Raw genomic sequence first — 13,697 nt, forward strand, 5'->3', positions numbered from 1 at the left:
TTCATTTTGAAGGATTAGAAAGGTTAGAAAAGTTAGAAAGTTGGAGAGAAGCAAGTTTAATTTTGTTAGTAGCAAAGAATTGAGTAGTGAAGAAAGAAAGTTGAACAATTGTTGTTTATTTGGCTATGAGATTAATGAAATATTGAAGTTATGGTGTTTTGTTGCAATCCTTGTGGCTACTTTCATGGTTGTTTATCTTCTCGAATCACTCTTAGTAGAGATAGCATTTAAATTTTAAGTTTGAAGGACGAATGTTGTGCCTGATCTTCGATAAGACTCACATTCCAAACCACTAGTTTCTTACTGATTGTAAGAACGCCTTGTGTGGTCAACTGGAAACATTAAGATTGGTTAAGAGTTCAATCATCATTAGAAGTATTGATATGTATCTCCCTGATAGTATCTATCTCCTTGGTGATTTGAAAATCGTTGAATCCCCTTAGAAGATCGCACCAATTCCAGTGGAGTTGTAATCCTTTGGCGATACTGAAATTGGTAAAATCTTATCAAGACCAGTCCTTATTAAGTCACTCTTAGGATTAGTTTAAGTATCTTTTCCTCGAAACCTTTATCTTTTGATGTTTTTTGAAAATCTGTTAGTATTAGGAGAATCCTGTTTCCTCATTTGGAAGGTAGTTGCACGAACAAGCTTTCTTTGAAAGTACGTAAGGCCCCTTGAAAAAACAGTAAACACAACGACCACTGGTGCTTATCCGTGAGTAGAGATCCTACAAAGCAGAACCTTGAAGTCCTTCCGATTGATCCTTTTTGCGATATCTTCAGCATTCGGAGACTTTACTCAAGATACCTCTGGGTATTTTATTCTGTGTTTGGTCGTGTACAAAATACACATCAACAAAGCCTTGGAACAAAACTAATGATCTCAAATATGCAATCAATAGGCTCACAGTTTCTACTTTTGATGGCAGTGGTAGAGTTACAACCAGAGCTTGGATTAGCAAGTTGGATATTGATGTCATTTTATGACACCCTTGGTCCATCAGTGAGAACCGATCAGAGATACGATCCATGGATCAACGCTATCCCAGTTGATCAAGGAGAAAAGAAGAAGAATAATAAAGTGTGAGGTGTTGCCTTGCCCGGAGGAAGTTCCTACCTTAGTCTTTTCTTCCTTCCCCGAAATTCCAAAACCCTGAGGTTTCGAAGTTCCTTCTCTTTGCCTTCTCTTGTTGTTCTTCTCCGAAACTCCGGAACCCCGAGGTTCCAAAGTTCCTCCCTTTCTTTCCCCTCCTCTTTTGTTCCCCGGAACTCTAGAACCTTGAGGTTCCGAAGTTCCTTTGCTAAGTCTCGCCTTTTCCTTGCCTCCTTCTATGTTCCCCGAAGCTCCTGAACCCCGAGATTCCGAAGTTCCTATCCCTTGCCTTCTTCGCAACTTTGGAACCTCGAGGCCCCGAAGTTGCCTCCTAGCCTTTCTTCCTTTCTTTCTCCGGAACCCCGAGGTTCCGAAGTTCTCTTCCTTTGCTTCCCTTCTTTCCCGGAACTTCGGAACCCTGAAGTTCCAAAGTTCCTTCCTTAGCCCTTCTTTCAGTTCCCCGGAACTTTGGGGTTCCGAAGTTCCTTGCTGCTCTCCTTTCTCCTTCTCGGAACCTTGGAACCCCGAGGTTTCGAAGTTCTTTCCTTGTCTTCCCCACTATGAGAACCCGAGTTTCCGAATTCGTCAGACTTCTTTCAAGCTGGCAACACTTTTGGATGGCGTGATCAACACTCGGAGCTTTAAATGCTCCAAGAACTTTTGTGACTTGTGCACCTTCTTTTGTGGAGCCATAGTGGTGCATTGAATGTTTTTGGCAGGATTTCCATCATGAGAGGTACGGGGCCATGCTTGTTGTGATGACTTATGTCATGTCTGCATGCTCTGACTTTGGAAGGTCAGTCAAGCCACCCTTCTCAGGGTTGCCTTTTCAGGGTATGGCTAGGTTGCTTGCATGTACAGAAGTCAAGTGCATGCACTTCCCTGCACTCCCAGACTGACATTTCCTTGCACACACAAGGGTCATGATCACTCTTGTAACCATTTTTCTATATAAAGGCTGTTAAGCCTCATTGTAAAGGGTTCTCTCCATGTTGGCTTGAGTTATCGATGCTCTTTCACTTCTCTTGTATTTATCTTGCATTTATGCAACTGTAAGTTTGGCCATTGGCCTTATAATGAATTGAAAATCACCATTCTTGCCTTCCTTCGAACTTATGTATGTTGAGTATGTTTTCTTACTTTCATCATAGGTGTATGTTTTGTGTCTCTTCTGTCTTATTATATGCTGTGTTAACTTTTTTATGAGTGTGACTTGTGGGAAACCTTCTCCCCTCTTGACATTCAATGAATTCTAACCTCCATACATGCATTGGGATCACTCATACAATGGAAGTTTGTGCATCTCGTGGGTGTTTCAATTGATTCTTTGTGTCATTTCGGGTAGGGAGAGAAACAATCTCTTCTTGGTGCATCACCTCTTTTTATTTTAAGCATTTCTCTTTTACCTTTACCTCCGCAAGTTGTTAGGATAGGCTTAGGAGTAAGTGTTGAAGTGTTGAGTTGGTTCAACACCTGCACTTGGATTGAGAAGGAAGCCGACCTTCTCCGGAGATTCAACCCCCTTGCGCAAGGTCCCACACTTCGAGGTTGTTTCCATGTTTCACAAGGTTGCTGAGTTGATATCTCAGTAAGGGTGCAAGCTTTTGTGATAACAGATACCTTCTTGACCCTACGTCCTATGTCAGAAGAAGATGCTATTAAATTTGCAGCTTTGCATTTGGATGGGGTAGCCCATGATTGGTGGCACCATGGGATGGTTACTTTGCATCATGACCTTATCACTACGTACCAAGAATTCACCGATAGATTGGTTGAGCGTTTTTATAAAAGGGATCCAGAGTTGTATTTTAGGGATTTAGCTCAATTGAAACAAATGGGCAACTTGGAATCTTACATTAGTGAATTCAAGAAGTTTTTGGTTATGCTCACCAACATCTTAGAGAGAAGGCTGATTATTCTTTTCGTTGAAGGTCTTTATGAACCTATGAAAGGTTGGTTTAAGGATTTTGATCCCCCTACCTTGCAAGAAGCCATGAGGAAGGCACGTAGCATGGAACTTACCGCTCCCTATAGTAAGTTCACTCCAAGCAACTCAAAACCGTCCTCATCATTTAATGACAGCAAGTCTGATCCAAAGAAATCTGCAAATGTGGATCAAAGGAAGAAGTTTGCAGCACCTTTGGATAGGGAAACACTTAGTGACTTGCATAGAAGGAAGCTGTGTTTTCATTGTAAGGTCCCTTATGATCAAAACCATGATTGTCCCCTCAAGCCTAAGGGTCAAAATAGGAATATGGAGTGGTTTTATGAAGGAGAAAAGATGACTGATAACACAGACCAGCAAGCTGATCAAGATGATTAAGAGACTGAAAATTCAGAGAAGGGGGTTGAAAATGAAGGAGAATTTGATCTACGGGAAGCTCATATGTCTAGCATGCAAGGAGAAGGTTCTTTTAGGTTGTGTGGACTCTTAGCTGGTCAAAGAGTCATTTCTCTACTTGATACAGGTGCAGCTCATAATTTCATAGATGCAAGGTTGGTGGAGAATGAAAGATCCCAAATGGATCCTTTTGTTGTTGCTGCTGTAAATTCTTAATTAAACATACTATATTTTTGAAATTGATCTTATAGAATAGACAAAAGTTGCAGAAAGGGATTGTTTCTTTTTTGGGTTTTGATGTTATAAGTAAAGTAATTGATAAATAGCAACAACTGTGAAATAAAATAGTAAACAATGTTCATATGTAAGAACATTTAAGCAATCTAAAAATACTACAAATCATACCAGGCAAATAACCTAGTTTTGTATTCAGCAAGAATCCATACATTTATTTGGAGTTGTTCTCAATTTGGATTGATGCCAGATGGAGGAATATTACTGGCAACAAACAAGGAAGACCAAATAAGCTGAATACAACCCTTCAAGCCAACATACAAACAAGGCGTGGTTGCAAAGGAGGTGTGGAAGCTACTGCAAATCATGTGCTAGCTAGAATAGACCAGCCGCCCTGTTGAAACCTCTAATATGCACGCTGAATCTTCAGGACAAGAAGATGTGTCTTCTACCTCTGACAATCTCTGTGCAATCCTGGATAAATCCACTGTCAACTCCTCCTGCTGAGGGCTACGTCTCAGCAAGCTCAGACCTGGGGTTTGCGTCCCAGACCAAAATCACTCTTCCAGAGCAATTCCCGAATTCGCAAGTTTCAAAATGATCAAAGATGCTATCAATTAGGTTTTCATCTCCTTATAACTCCTTTCCCTTTGCAAGTCGAACCCTAAAGAATAATAAAGCTTGCGCTTTATAATTAAAGTGACACTTTCCCAATTATGGCGTCAAACTATAGAAAAATCACTTTATTGTGAATAAATAGCTTCAAGCATCCAAAAAGACTCCGAGAGGTGAGAATCATGTAGCAAAGTTCAAGACCTTTCCAATGAGCTATAACACATAGGCATATCAAACCAGATGAAGCCAAAAACCCCTTATTACTCCGAAATGGCTATATACATACCTTATTTAAATTTATTTAATCGCTAACTTAGGAAATATTTCCATAGATCCAGTAATAGCCCAAAATAACCAACCAAACATGGATCTGACTTTGTCACCTGTCTGTGACTGATGCCGAACAAGATGGGCCAACTGGCAGTCCCATCCCTAAAATCTAGGGATGCTCCTAGAAACTAGGAAACACACCCAATCTTCCTGAAACTGAAACCATGTTATGGTCCCGTGGAACCTCAAATATGGAAACTGCCACAACCTCCTAAAAAGTAGGGAATCGCCCTAAAAAGTAGGAACCTCTCTCCAAACACCTGTAACTGCTCAAAAGGATCCTGCTCTACTTCTTGGTCTCTGTTGATGTGTATTTTGTACACAACCAAACACAGAATAAAATACCCAGAGGTATCTTATCCTCTCTTGAGTAAAGTCCTCGAATGATGAAGATATCACAGAAGGATCAATCGGAAGAACTTCAAGGTTTTGTTATGTAGGTTCTCTACTTGTGGATAAGCACCAGTGGTCGTTGTGTTTACTGTTTTTCAAGGGGCCTTATTTACTTTTAGGGAAAGCTTGTTCGTGCAACTACTTTTCAAATGAGGAAACAGGATTCTCCTAATGCTAGCTGATGTTTCAAAAAAGATCAAAAGATAAAGGTTTTAAGGAGGTGAGACTAAATTAATCCTAAGAATGACTCAGTGATGATTGGTCTTGATAGAACTCTACCAATTTCAGTATTGCCAAGAGGTTACAACTCCACTGGAATTGGTGAGATCTTCTAAAGGGATTCAATTATTTTCAAATCACTAAGGGGATAGATACTATCAGTAAGATACATATCAATGCCTCCAGTTGACTACACAGGGCTTACTTACAATCAGTAAGGAGCTAGTGGTTTGGAATATGAGTCTTATCAAAGATCAAGCACAACATTCGTCCTTCAAACTTAAAACTTAAATGCTATCTCTACTAAAAGTGATTCAAGAAGATAAACAACCATGAAAATAGCCACAAGAATTGCAATGAAACACCATAACTTCAATATTTCATTGATCTCATAGCCAAATAAAACAACAATTGTTCAACTTTCTCTCTTCACTACTTATTTTTCTGTTGTTGACAATATTAAACTTATAACTTCTAAATCTTTCTCTCTAACTCTCTAACTCTCTGAAATGAAATGAGTGAGGGCTTATATAGAACTCTCAAATAGAATGAACGGCCTGGATCAAAAGAAGATCAATGGCTGAAATTTTGACACCTAAACCCTAATTAGGGTTTGTTACAAAAAAGTCCCCATTTAGATAAACATTATCAATCCATAGCCAATAGGAATTGGCACAAATAACGAGGAGACATAGCCCAATAGGAATTAAGTTGTCACGTCGTTTTACAACAACTTTTCATCTAGAACTTTGTTCCCTTTCCTATGCTCCTTTCTAGCATATTCAATGAGTCTGGACCAAAGAAATGGGACTCGGACTCGGCTCGGACTCGGCAAGGCCAAATCGGACTCGAACTCGGGACTCGGCGTCAGACTCGGCTCCAGACTCGGCTGGACTCGGGAAAGTGAAAAACTCAAAAAATTTAGAGATTTTTTAAGATTTAAAACTTGTTTCATGCACCCTTTATTGAATAAGACACAATAACATCATCAAACTTGGCTCATTTCATTACATAATACATACACAAGTATACATCTATGATCTATCACATAAGCATAAACGCAAATTGTAGCTGAAGGAAATAACAAACATAGATATATAAATATTGTCAAATGTATACAATATTACAAAACTCATGGAATAAAAAATCCATGTCATCATATGATCATCATCAAATGTTCCATACAAATAACAAAGGTAAATACATCTACAAGCCTATGGCGCAGAGGAGTTTGCAACCTCCGGCCCCGACGTCGGCTCCGATGAAGGCCCTGGCCCCCTACGAAGGCGTCTAAGGTAGGTCATAGATGATTGGGCAGCCATAGCCGCTCCTCGTGACACCACGCCATGCTCACCAACATCAGGAACATCTGTGTCACTGTCACCATCTGTGTCACTATCACCATCTGCCTCTGAATCTCCTCTCTCTGCTCCTCCTCTGCCATGGCTACAGCCTGTTGACGTGTATTTTCTACACAATCATACACAGAATAAAATACCGACAGGCATCTTATCCTCTCTTGAGAAAATAGTCTCTAACTGCTGAAGATCTGCAAAAAGGATCAGTTAGATGGACTCCAAGGTTCTTTTAGTGGGGTCTCCATGTGTGGACAAGCTTTTCAATGGTATGATGTGATTTGCTGTTTCCTCCAAGGCGTCTTACGGATTCCAAAGGCTCGAAGATTTTACTAAACTAAAAAGGAACTTTCAAAAATAGCAAAAGGATAGGGTTTAAGGAAGTCTAATCTAGCCTAACCCTATGAACGACTTAGCATGAATGAGATTTGGCAAGACTCAACCAACTTCAATTTTGCCATAAGATAACAACTCAATTGAAATTAGTGCGATCTTCTAAGGTAATAATGGTGTTCAATGCATCAAAGACCAAGGACACTACTATGAAGGTACATATCCTAAATACAAAAATGCTTGAAGGTTAAGGACGCAAAGTGTTTTCCAGTCGACCACGCAAGGCGTTCCTACAATCAGCAAGAAGCTAGTGGTTTGGATTGCGAATCCCACCAAATATCAAATCTCACACTTAGCCTTTCAAATTAACAAACTACTTTGATTGAGCGTGATTCAAGTACATCCAACAACCATGAAGATAACTTAAGAAATTTGCAACAAAACACCATAACTTCAATATTTTATTGATTTCCAAGTCATCATATACAACAATTGCTTGAATTTCTCTCTTCAAGACTCAATCTTGCTACAAAATAAAATTGCTTCTAATTCTAATCTCTCTATTACATCAACTATTATCTCTTACACTATTCACTATTATCAAATGAAATGGAAAATGGGGGTATAAATAGCATCCCCAGTTACAATGAAAGGTCCAGATTGAAAATAAATCAATGGACAAGATCATGACACCTAAACCCTAATTAGGGTTTGTTACAAATGACCTCCTTTTTACTGAACAATATTAAATACATAGCCAAATATTAAATTTGGCACAAAAATCTAGGAGGTATCAACCAATGAGAAATAAGATGTCATGTCATCTGTAACAACCTTTCATCTAGAATCTTATTCCCTTTCCAATTCTCTTTCTTAGCATATGCAATGAATTTTGTCACGATTCCTTCGATTTCTGTGATTGGAATCTCGGGAAGATTCTTGATACTCTCTTCTAAGTGGATGACTTGATCAAATGCATCTAGAAGAACTGCGTCCCAAGTAGGTTCAAGTTCCTTTGTTCTATCAATCAGGAGCATGGTAGCATACATCTGATCATACTGCTCATCTGTAACATCTGCGTCCTTGCGAAAGATGATCTTGATTCTATCCTCAAATTCCTGGATATCCACATCTGTCTCGACCTCGATCCTTCTGCCAAGAATGGTACGAAGTACCTCAAATACTCTGTCCTGGATCCGATTGATCACCTCCTCAACTTGACCACATCTAACACTGATGTCCTCGAAGAGAACACTCTTTATATGGAGTAAGGTTGACCACTGAAACAAACTGTGAGAATCACCTTCTAAGATCCTCTCCTGCGCTAAAATTCTCCTGGATGTGTGTCTTATAACTTTCAAGACAGGGATGACAACGTCCTTGGTATGGGCAAACGCAGCTACTGTTGCCATCAATCTGTGAATAATCTCAAGAACTTGGATAGCCTGATGGGTGATCTTCGACATCCTTGTAACAAACTCAATGGCCACCGTGTGAGACCTATCCATCCAACTACATGTACGCTGGACCAGGTTCCTGAATCTTTCTGCTTCATTGATCGATTGAAGGGGCAATGCCTGCAATGGTGATCTAACTGGATCCTGACGTCCCAAAGGTTCATTGATGTGACTGAAATATGTCCTCCATGCACCGACCTCTCTCTCAAGCTTTCTATTCTTTTCTACTTCTTCTCTAAGCTTGTCCTTCAATGCCTCAAATGTGTCGGTGGCATCATCTAAAGTCTGCTCTGCTGTGGATGGTCCTAACTCAATAGTCTGTATATGATAGTCCTCTGCTAGGATCTCACCCTCATATTTGTCTGCTGCTGGTGTAGCTATCTGCAGTTTTCTAGATCCAGTCTCATCTCGAATCATCTTGGACATCTTTGTAGCCTTCTTCTTCTCTGTTGTCATATGTGAACGTCCCACAAGGCTCTCTAAATCAATTGCACTGTCCTCGTCCTCAATTACGATCACCTTGGTTAATCTTTCCTTCAACCAATCTGGGATATTCGATCTTGTCTCTTGAACTTGAATTTCTTTATGTATTATTTCTTCTTGTCTGGGAGGAGATGTTACTTCGTTATCCTCTTCTAAATCAGAGTCTTGGAGAGATCCATCAGATGAAACATGCTGTGCCTGTCCTTCCTCCTGTCTGTCATTCTGTACCATCGATTCCATGGACTCTTCCACTCGAACTGTTCTATCTTCTGGTCTGGAAGAAGTACCTGGTGTTTGATCTTTGTTGGCACCTTGCTTTTTCTTGGAAGACTCTTTCTTTTCTGATCTTTCCTTTCTCTTCGAACCTCTCGAATGGAGATTGCCCTCACTGGCACATCGAAGGTTACCTTCACCTGAATTCCTAGGATTAGGATTGCCTTCACTAACACTGGCTCCACCTTCAGCTGGTTTTTCTTCCAAAGTAAAAGACATAGCTATGGCCTGTTCTCTTAACTTCTGATGCTGAACGTCTACCCATCTGCGAGTACAAGACAAGACTGGTGCCATCAAATCATCTAAATCCACGGCCTCGGGCTCATTCCAATTCAAACTAATTGTTTTACTTTCTCTATCATATGAAGATTGGATGTGCCTGCCGTTGTCCTGAGCTTGGTCGGCCACTCTGTAAATCTTACATTTCCTGATGAAATCCAAAGGCAATCTAGAATGTATCTTTCGTTTCACTTCGAGATCATCTAGGAGATTCATCATAAAATCTTCAATTTGGTACTCATGTCTAAATCTTCTACCGACCGTCTCCTCTAAATGTCCATGTGGATCAAAACTATTCCTCCAAGCAAAGGATGAAAAAGGATACAAGGCTAACTCCTTCTCTGCGTCATCCATGGCTAAGACATTAGGACATACCTCAACTGAATTACCCAAAATAATAGGTACCTGAACTCCATTCTGATGTCTGTGTCTGAATGCCTTCATATAGGCTGCCAACTGCCTTGTTACTTCAAGTAACACAATTCTGTCTGTCGGGTACCTCGGCAACATGTATGGAGGTAAAGGACATTCATACACTCTAATGTAGGTGAACTTGGGAAACTGAATGAACCAAGCACCGTACCTCTTGATGAACTCCTGGGCATCCTGAGATAATCTGTTGTGAATCCCTCCTTGCAACGTCCTTGTGATGTTCATCGTGAAAGTATCATTGACTAACTTGTAGTTCTTCCTTGGTGGATGATGCAAGTAGGTATAGGATTCACAAACTCTGACCTCGCCGGGTCCTCTTCCAATCACTCCTCTGTGAGGTAGTCCTGCGTACTCAACGCTCCTGATTAAGGCATAGATGACGTATGAACTCATGTGGAAGGACTTAGTAGCCCTGAGTCTTCTCAACTGTACGTCTAAGCAATGGCTAATTATCCTAGCCCAATGTATCGTACCCTTTCCTTGAACAATCACCTGGATGAAGTAAAACATCCATTTCTCAAAATAGAAGGCATGAGGTGCTCCTGTAACTCTGTTGAGCATGGTAATCAAATCTCTGTACTCGTCTTGGAAATCAATCCTGTGTGGTGTGTTCGGTACTTTGCTCAGACGGGGACGACTCTTGAGTAGCCAGTTCTTGTTGATTATGCTTAGGCAAGCATCTGGATCATCATCGTACACTGATCTGGCTCCTTCAATGCTTTTGTATATCATGTCCCTGTGCTCTGGAAGATGGAAGGCTTCACTTATGGCTTCCTCTGAAAGGTACGCCAAAGTGTTTCCCTCATTGGACACAATTGTCCTGGACTGTGGATTGTAGTGACGGGCACACTCGATCATCAACTCGTGGCACTGAATAGCTGGAGGAAAACCGGCCGCCTTAATGATGCCACTTTCTATTATTTTCCGGGCGACAGGTGATGGCTTGCCGATGTAAGGGACCTCCCGGAACTTCTTCGTGCTAAAGTTCCCCAAGTTTGTATCTCCAATGTTGCTCCACTTAGACATGATCTTGGTCTCCACTTCTTCGGTCTTCTGATCTTCTTTCATGAGAGCCGAGCGGCTGGTGGATGCTCCCGCCTTTGGGGTCGCCATACCTACACAACATTTCATTATAAGAAATAGATTTTGCAATAAATAACGTAAATAAGAGAGATAAAATTTTAGGAAACTTCATGATAAGTCTCTAGAGTTATCATTTCCTAAAATACAACGATTGAGCCAAGAGATTCAAAATTCAAAATTTCAAAATTTGAAATATGACGATGAATGAATAAAGCAATAACAATTAAATCGCCATACCTCGATAGAGAGCTAACTCTAGAATGCAAAAAACAAAATTCGCCTAGGCAAAATTTGAGGTATAAGATAATCTTCAATATGATTTCCTCAAAATCGACTTCGCCACCTCTGGAGAGAACGTGATCCTCAAGTATTGCCTTAGACGTGGTCTTAAATGATCTCCAAATTCGCCTTTGGTGTGGTCTTAGATGGATCTCCAAGTTCGCCTTTGGTGTGGTCTTCAAATTCGCACCACCTTTTTGATAACTAAGCGCCACCTTTGGATGAATGAAACTCGCACCACCTTTGGTCTTCAACGCAATTCGCACTCCACCCAAGATGATACTAGCGCCACCTTTGGTTTGAAATCGCACCACCTTTGAACACACTCAGCACTTTCTTTCGTCTTCCTCAATTCGCATGTAGAAAGGTAAAATAATGATGTAGAAATGATAGTTTTTACCCCCCTTTATATAGCGCTCACATCACAATTCACCCTCAAGGCCGACTTGATAAAATAAAGTAATTTCAAACGATTTTTAAATAAAATAACAAGGCCGACTTACATGCATGAGCGTTCTTTATTCGACTTTTAATTATTTAATTCATTAATTAATTAAATGCCTTTTATTTTAATTAATAAATTTCGATTTTTTAAATCAAGGCAAAATAATTAATTAATGCAAAACGCCATATTAAATGCCAATTAAATAGGACTTAAATCTTATCGAATTTTGGCATTAAAATGAATTTAAAAAAGGTTTATTTGGCGCCAAAAATTTGAAAAAGAAGTGGACGTACCTCATCGCCCTGGTCCCTTGGAGAGGGACAGGAGCGATTCACCATTTTTGTCATGATTTTGCATTTTTCACGTTCAACTCCTTCATTTCCACGTTCTAAATCGATCATCTGGTTGGGTTCTTCGAATTAGATTGCCTTGCATGTGCGCATGAGTGTCTTTAGATGTATCATCGCCCTTGTCCCTTGGAGAGGGACAGGAGCGATCTCCATGTTTCCACGTTCATCTTGCATCTTTGATCTTCGAACTTCCATTGCTAGGCGAATAACATCATTGCTAGTCCATTCCGCGCACGTCCCACTTGCTTTTGCAAGGTACCTTTGATGCTATAAGGATCATCGCCCTTGTCCCTTGGAGAGGGACAGGAGCGATCCTAAGGTTTTTGCTTGAAATTCTCCATTTTGATACGATCCTTTCCTTGTATCATCTTCCAAATGCCATTTAAAACCTTGTGCGTCCTTGTCTTAATGTGATTTTCAAAGAATATCATGTGTTTTGCCTAACATCGCCCTTGTCCCTTGGAGAGGGACAGGAGCGATCCATGTCTTTTCTCCGTTTTGAGCTCAAGTTGGTAACATTTGACCATGGTTCATCGTTTATTGCCTTCGAAATAACGTCCTTTACCTCGTCCATCCTCGCCTTGCCTTGACTTTGAAGGAGTATGAGTGTTTTTGATGAAATCGCTTTGGTCCTTGTCCAAAGGATAGGAGCGATATGGACTCCTTAGCTCGATTGATAATGTTTGGACGTTCAAAAGTCTTGCATGTCACTTTAAAAAGATGTCTTGAACCTCGTGTGACCTTGAAAAAAACTTTGACTCAACGTAATTTTGCATGAATTGATCAATACACTCAATATCGCTCTGGTCCCTGACTGAGGGACAGGAGCGAAGTTCAACATTGTGAGCTTGTTCTTGTTTTTATCAACTTGCAATTATCTTCAATGCGTATAATGACGTCCATTCGATCCCCTTGGTAGCTTAACACTTGCTTGTCTTTTGAAATCGATGCCTTAATGGAAATATCGCTCTGGTCCCTTCCTGAGGGACAGGAGCGATCTGGGGTCTTAGAGCGCAAATCCTTCCAACGTGACGACCTTGATGCTTGTGTTTGATTGAAAATGCCTTGAAACGTCCCTCGCCACCTTGTCTTGACTTGTGTCGACCTTGAACTTTGGAGGAACGACCTTGAACTTGCGTAGGAAGTATCATCACCATTGTATCGCCCTGGTCCCTTGGAGAGGGACAGGAGCGAACTTGCTCTTGTGGTCTTCATTTCACTTTGCCAGGTTCCAAGTTTATATTCAACGGACTCGTCCTTCTTCACTCTATTCGTTCATGCCTTGACATTCTCTGTAACCTTGCAAGAAAAGCAATTATATCAAAAATCGCTCTGGTCCCTTCCTGAGGGACAGGAGCGAACTAGGCATTTAACACTGGTATGGACGTCCCAAAAATCTTCAATTTATATTCAATGCGTTCATCTCATGTTTTCCCTTGTTTTTGAACGTAAACTTGCCTTGACCTTTGTCTGGATTTTGCATAATGAAGGAAATCGCTCTGGTCCCTGGGAGAGGGACGAGAGCTACAAGGTACCTCGCCCTGGTCCCTTGGAGAGGGACAGGAGCGATTTGGTCAATATAGGTCATTCTCCTTCGTTTTTGCATCTCAAATTATATTCATTTGGCAAAGCATCTTCCCTTGGACGTCCTCAAATCATTAAGTTTTCGAAATCTTGCAAGGACATGGCGAAATTTGAATTGT

General features: G+C 40.6%; 1 protein-coding gene across 7 annotated transcripts in view; it reads left to right on the plus strand.

The window, feature by feature from the left end:
- LOC131031980 (CHD3-type chromatin-remodeling factor PICKLE) overlaps positions 1 to 13,697 on the plus strand; it is a 276,430-nt gene that overhangs the window by 126,944 nt on the left and 135,789 nt on the right. The window lies entirely within an intron of this gene.

This window comes from Cryptomeria japonica, chromosome 4 (genome assembly GCF_030272615.1).
Source record: "Cryptomeria japonica chromosome 4, Sugi_1.0, whole genome shotgun sequence".
Classification (NCBI taxonomy): Eukaryota; Viridiplantae; Streptophyta; class Pinopsida; order Cupressales; family Cupressaceae; genus Cryptomeria; species Cryptomeria japonica.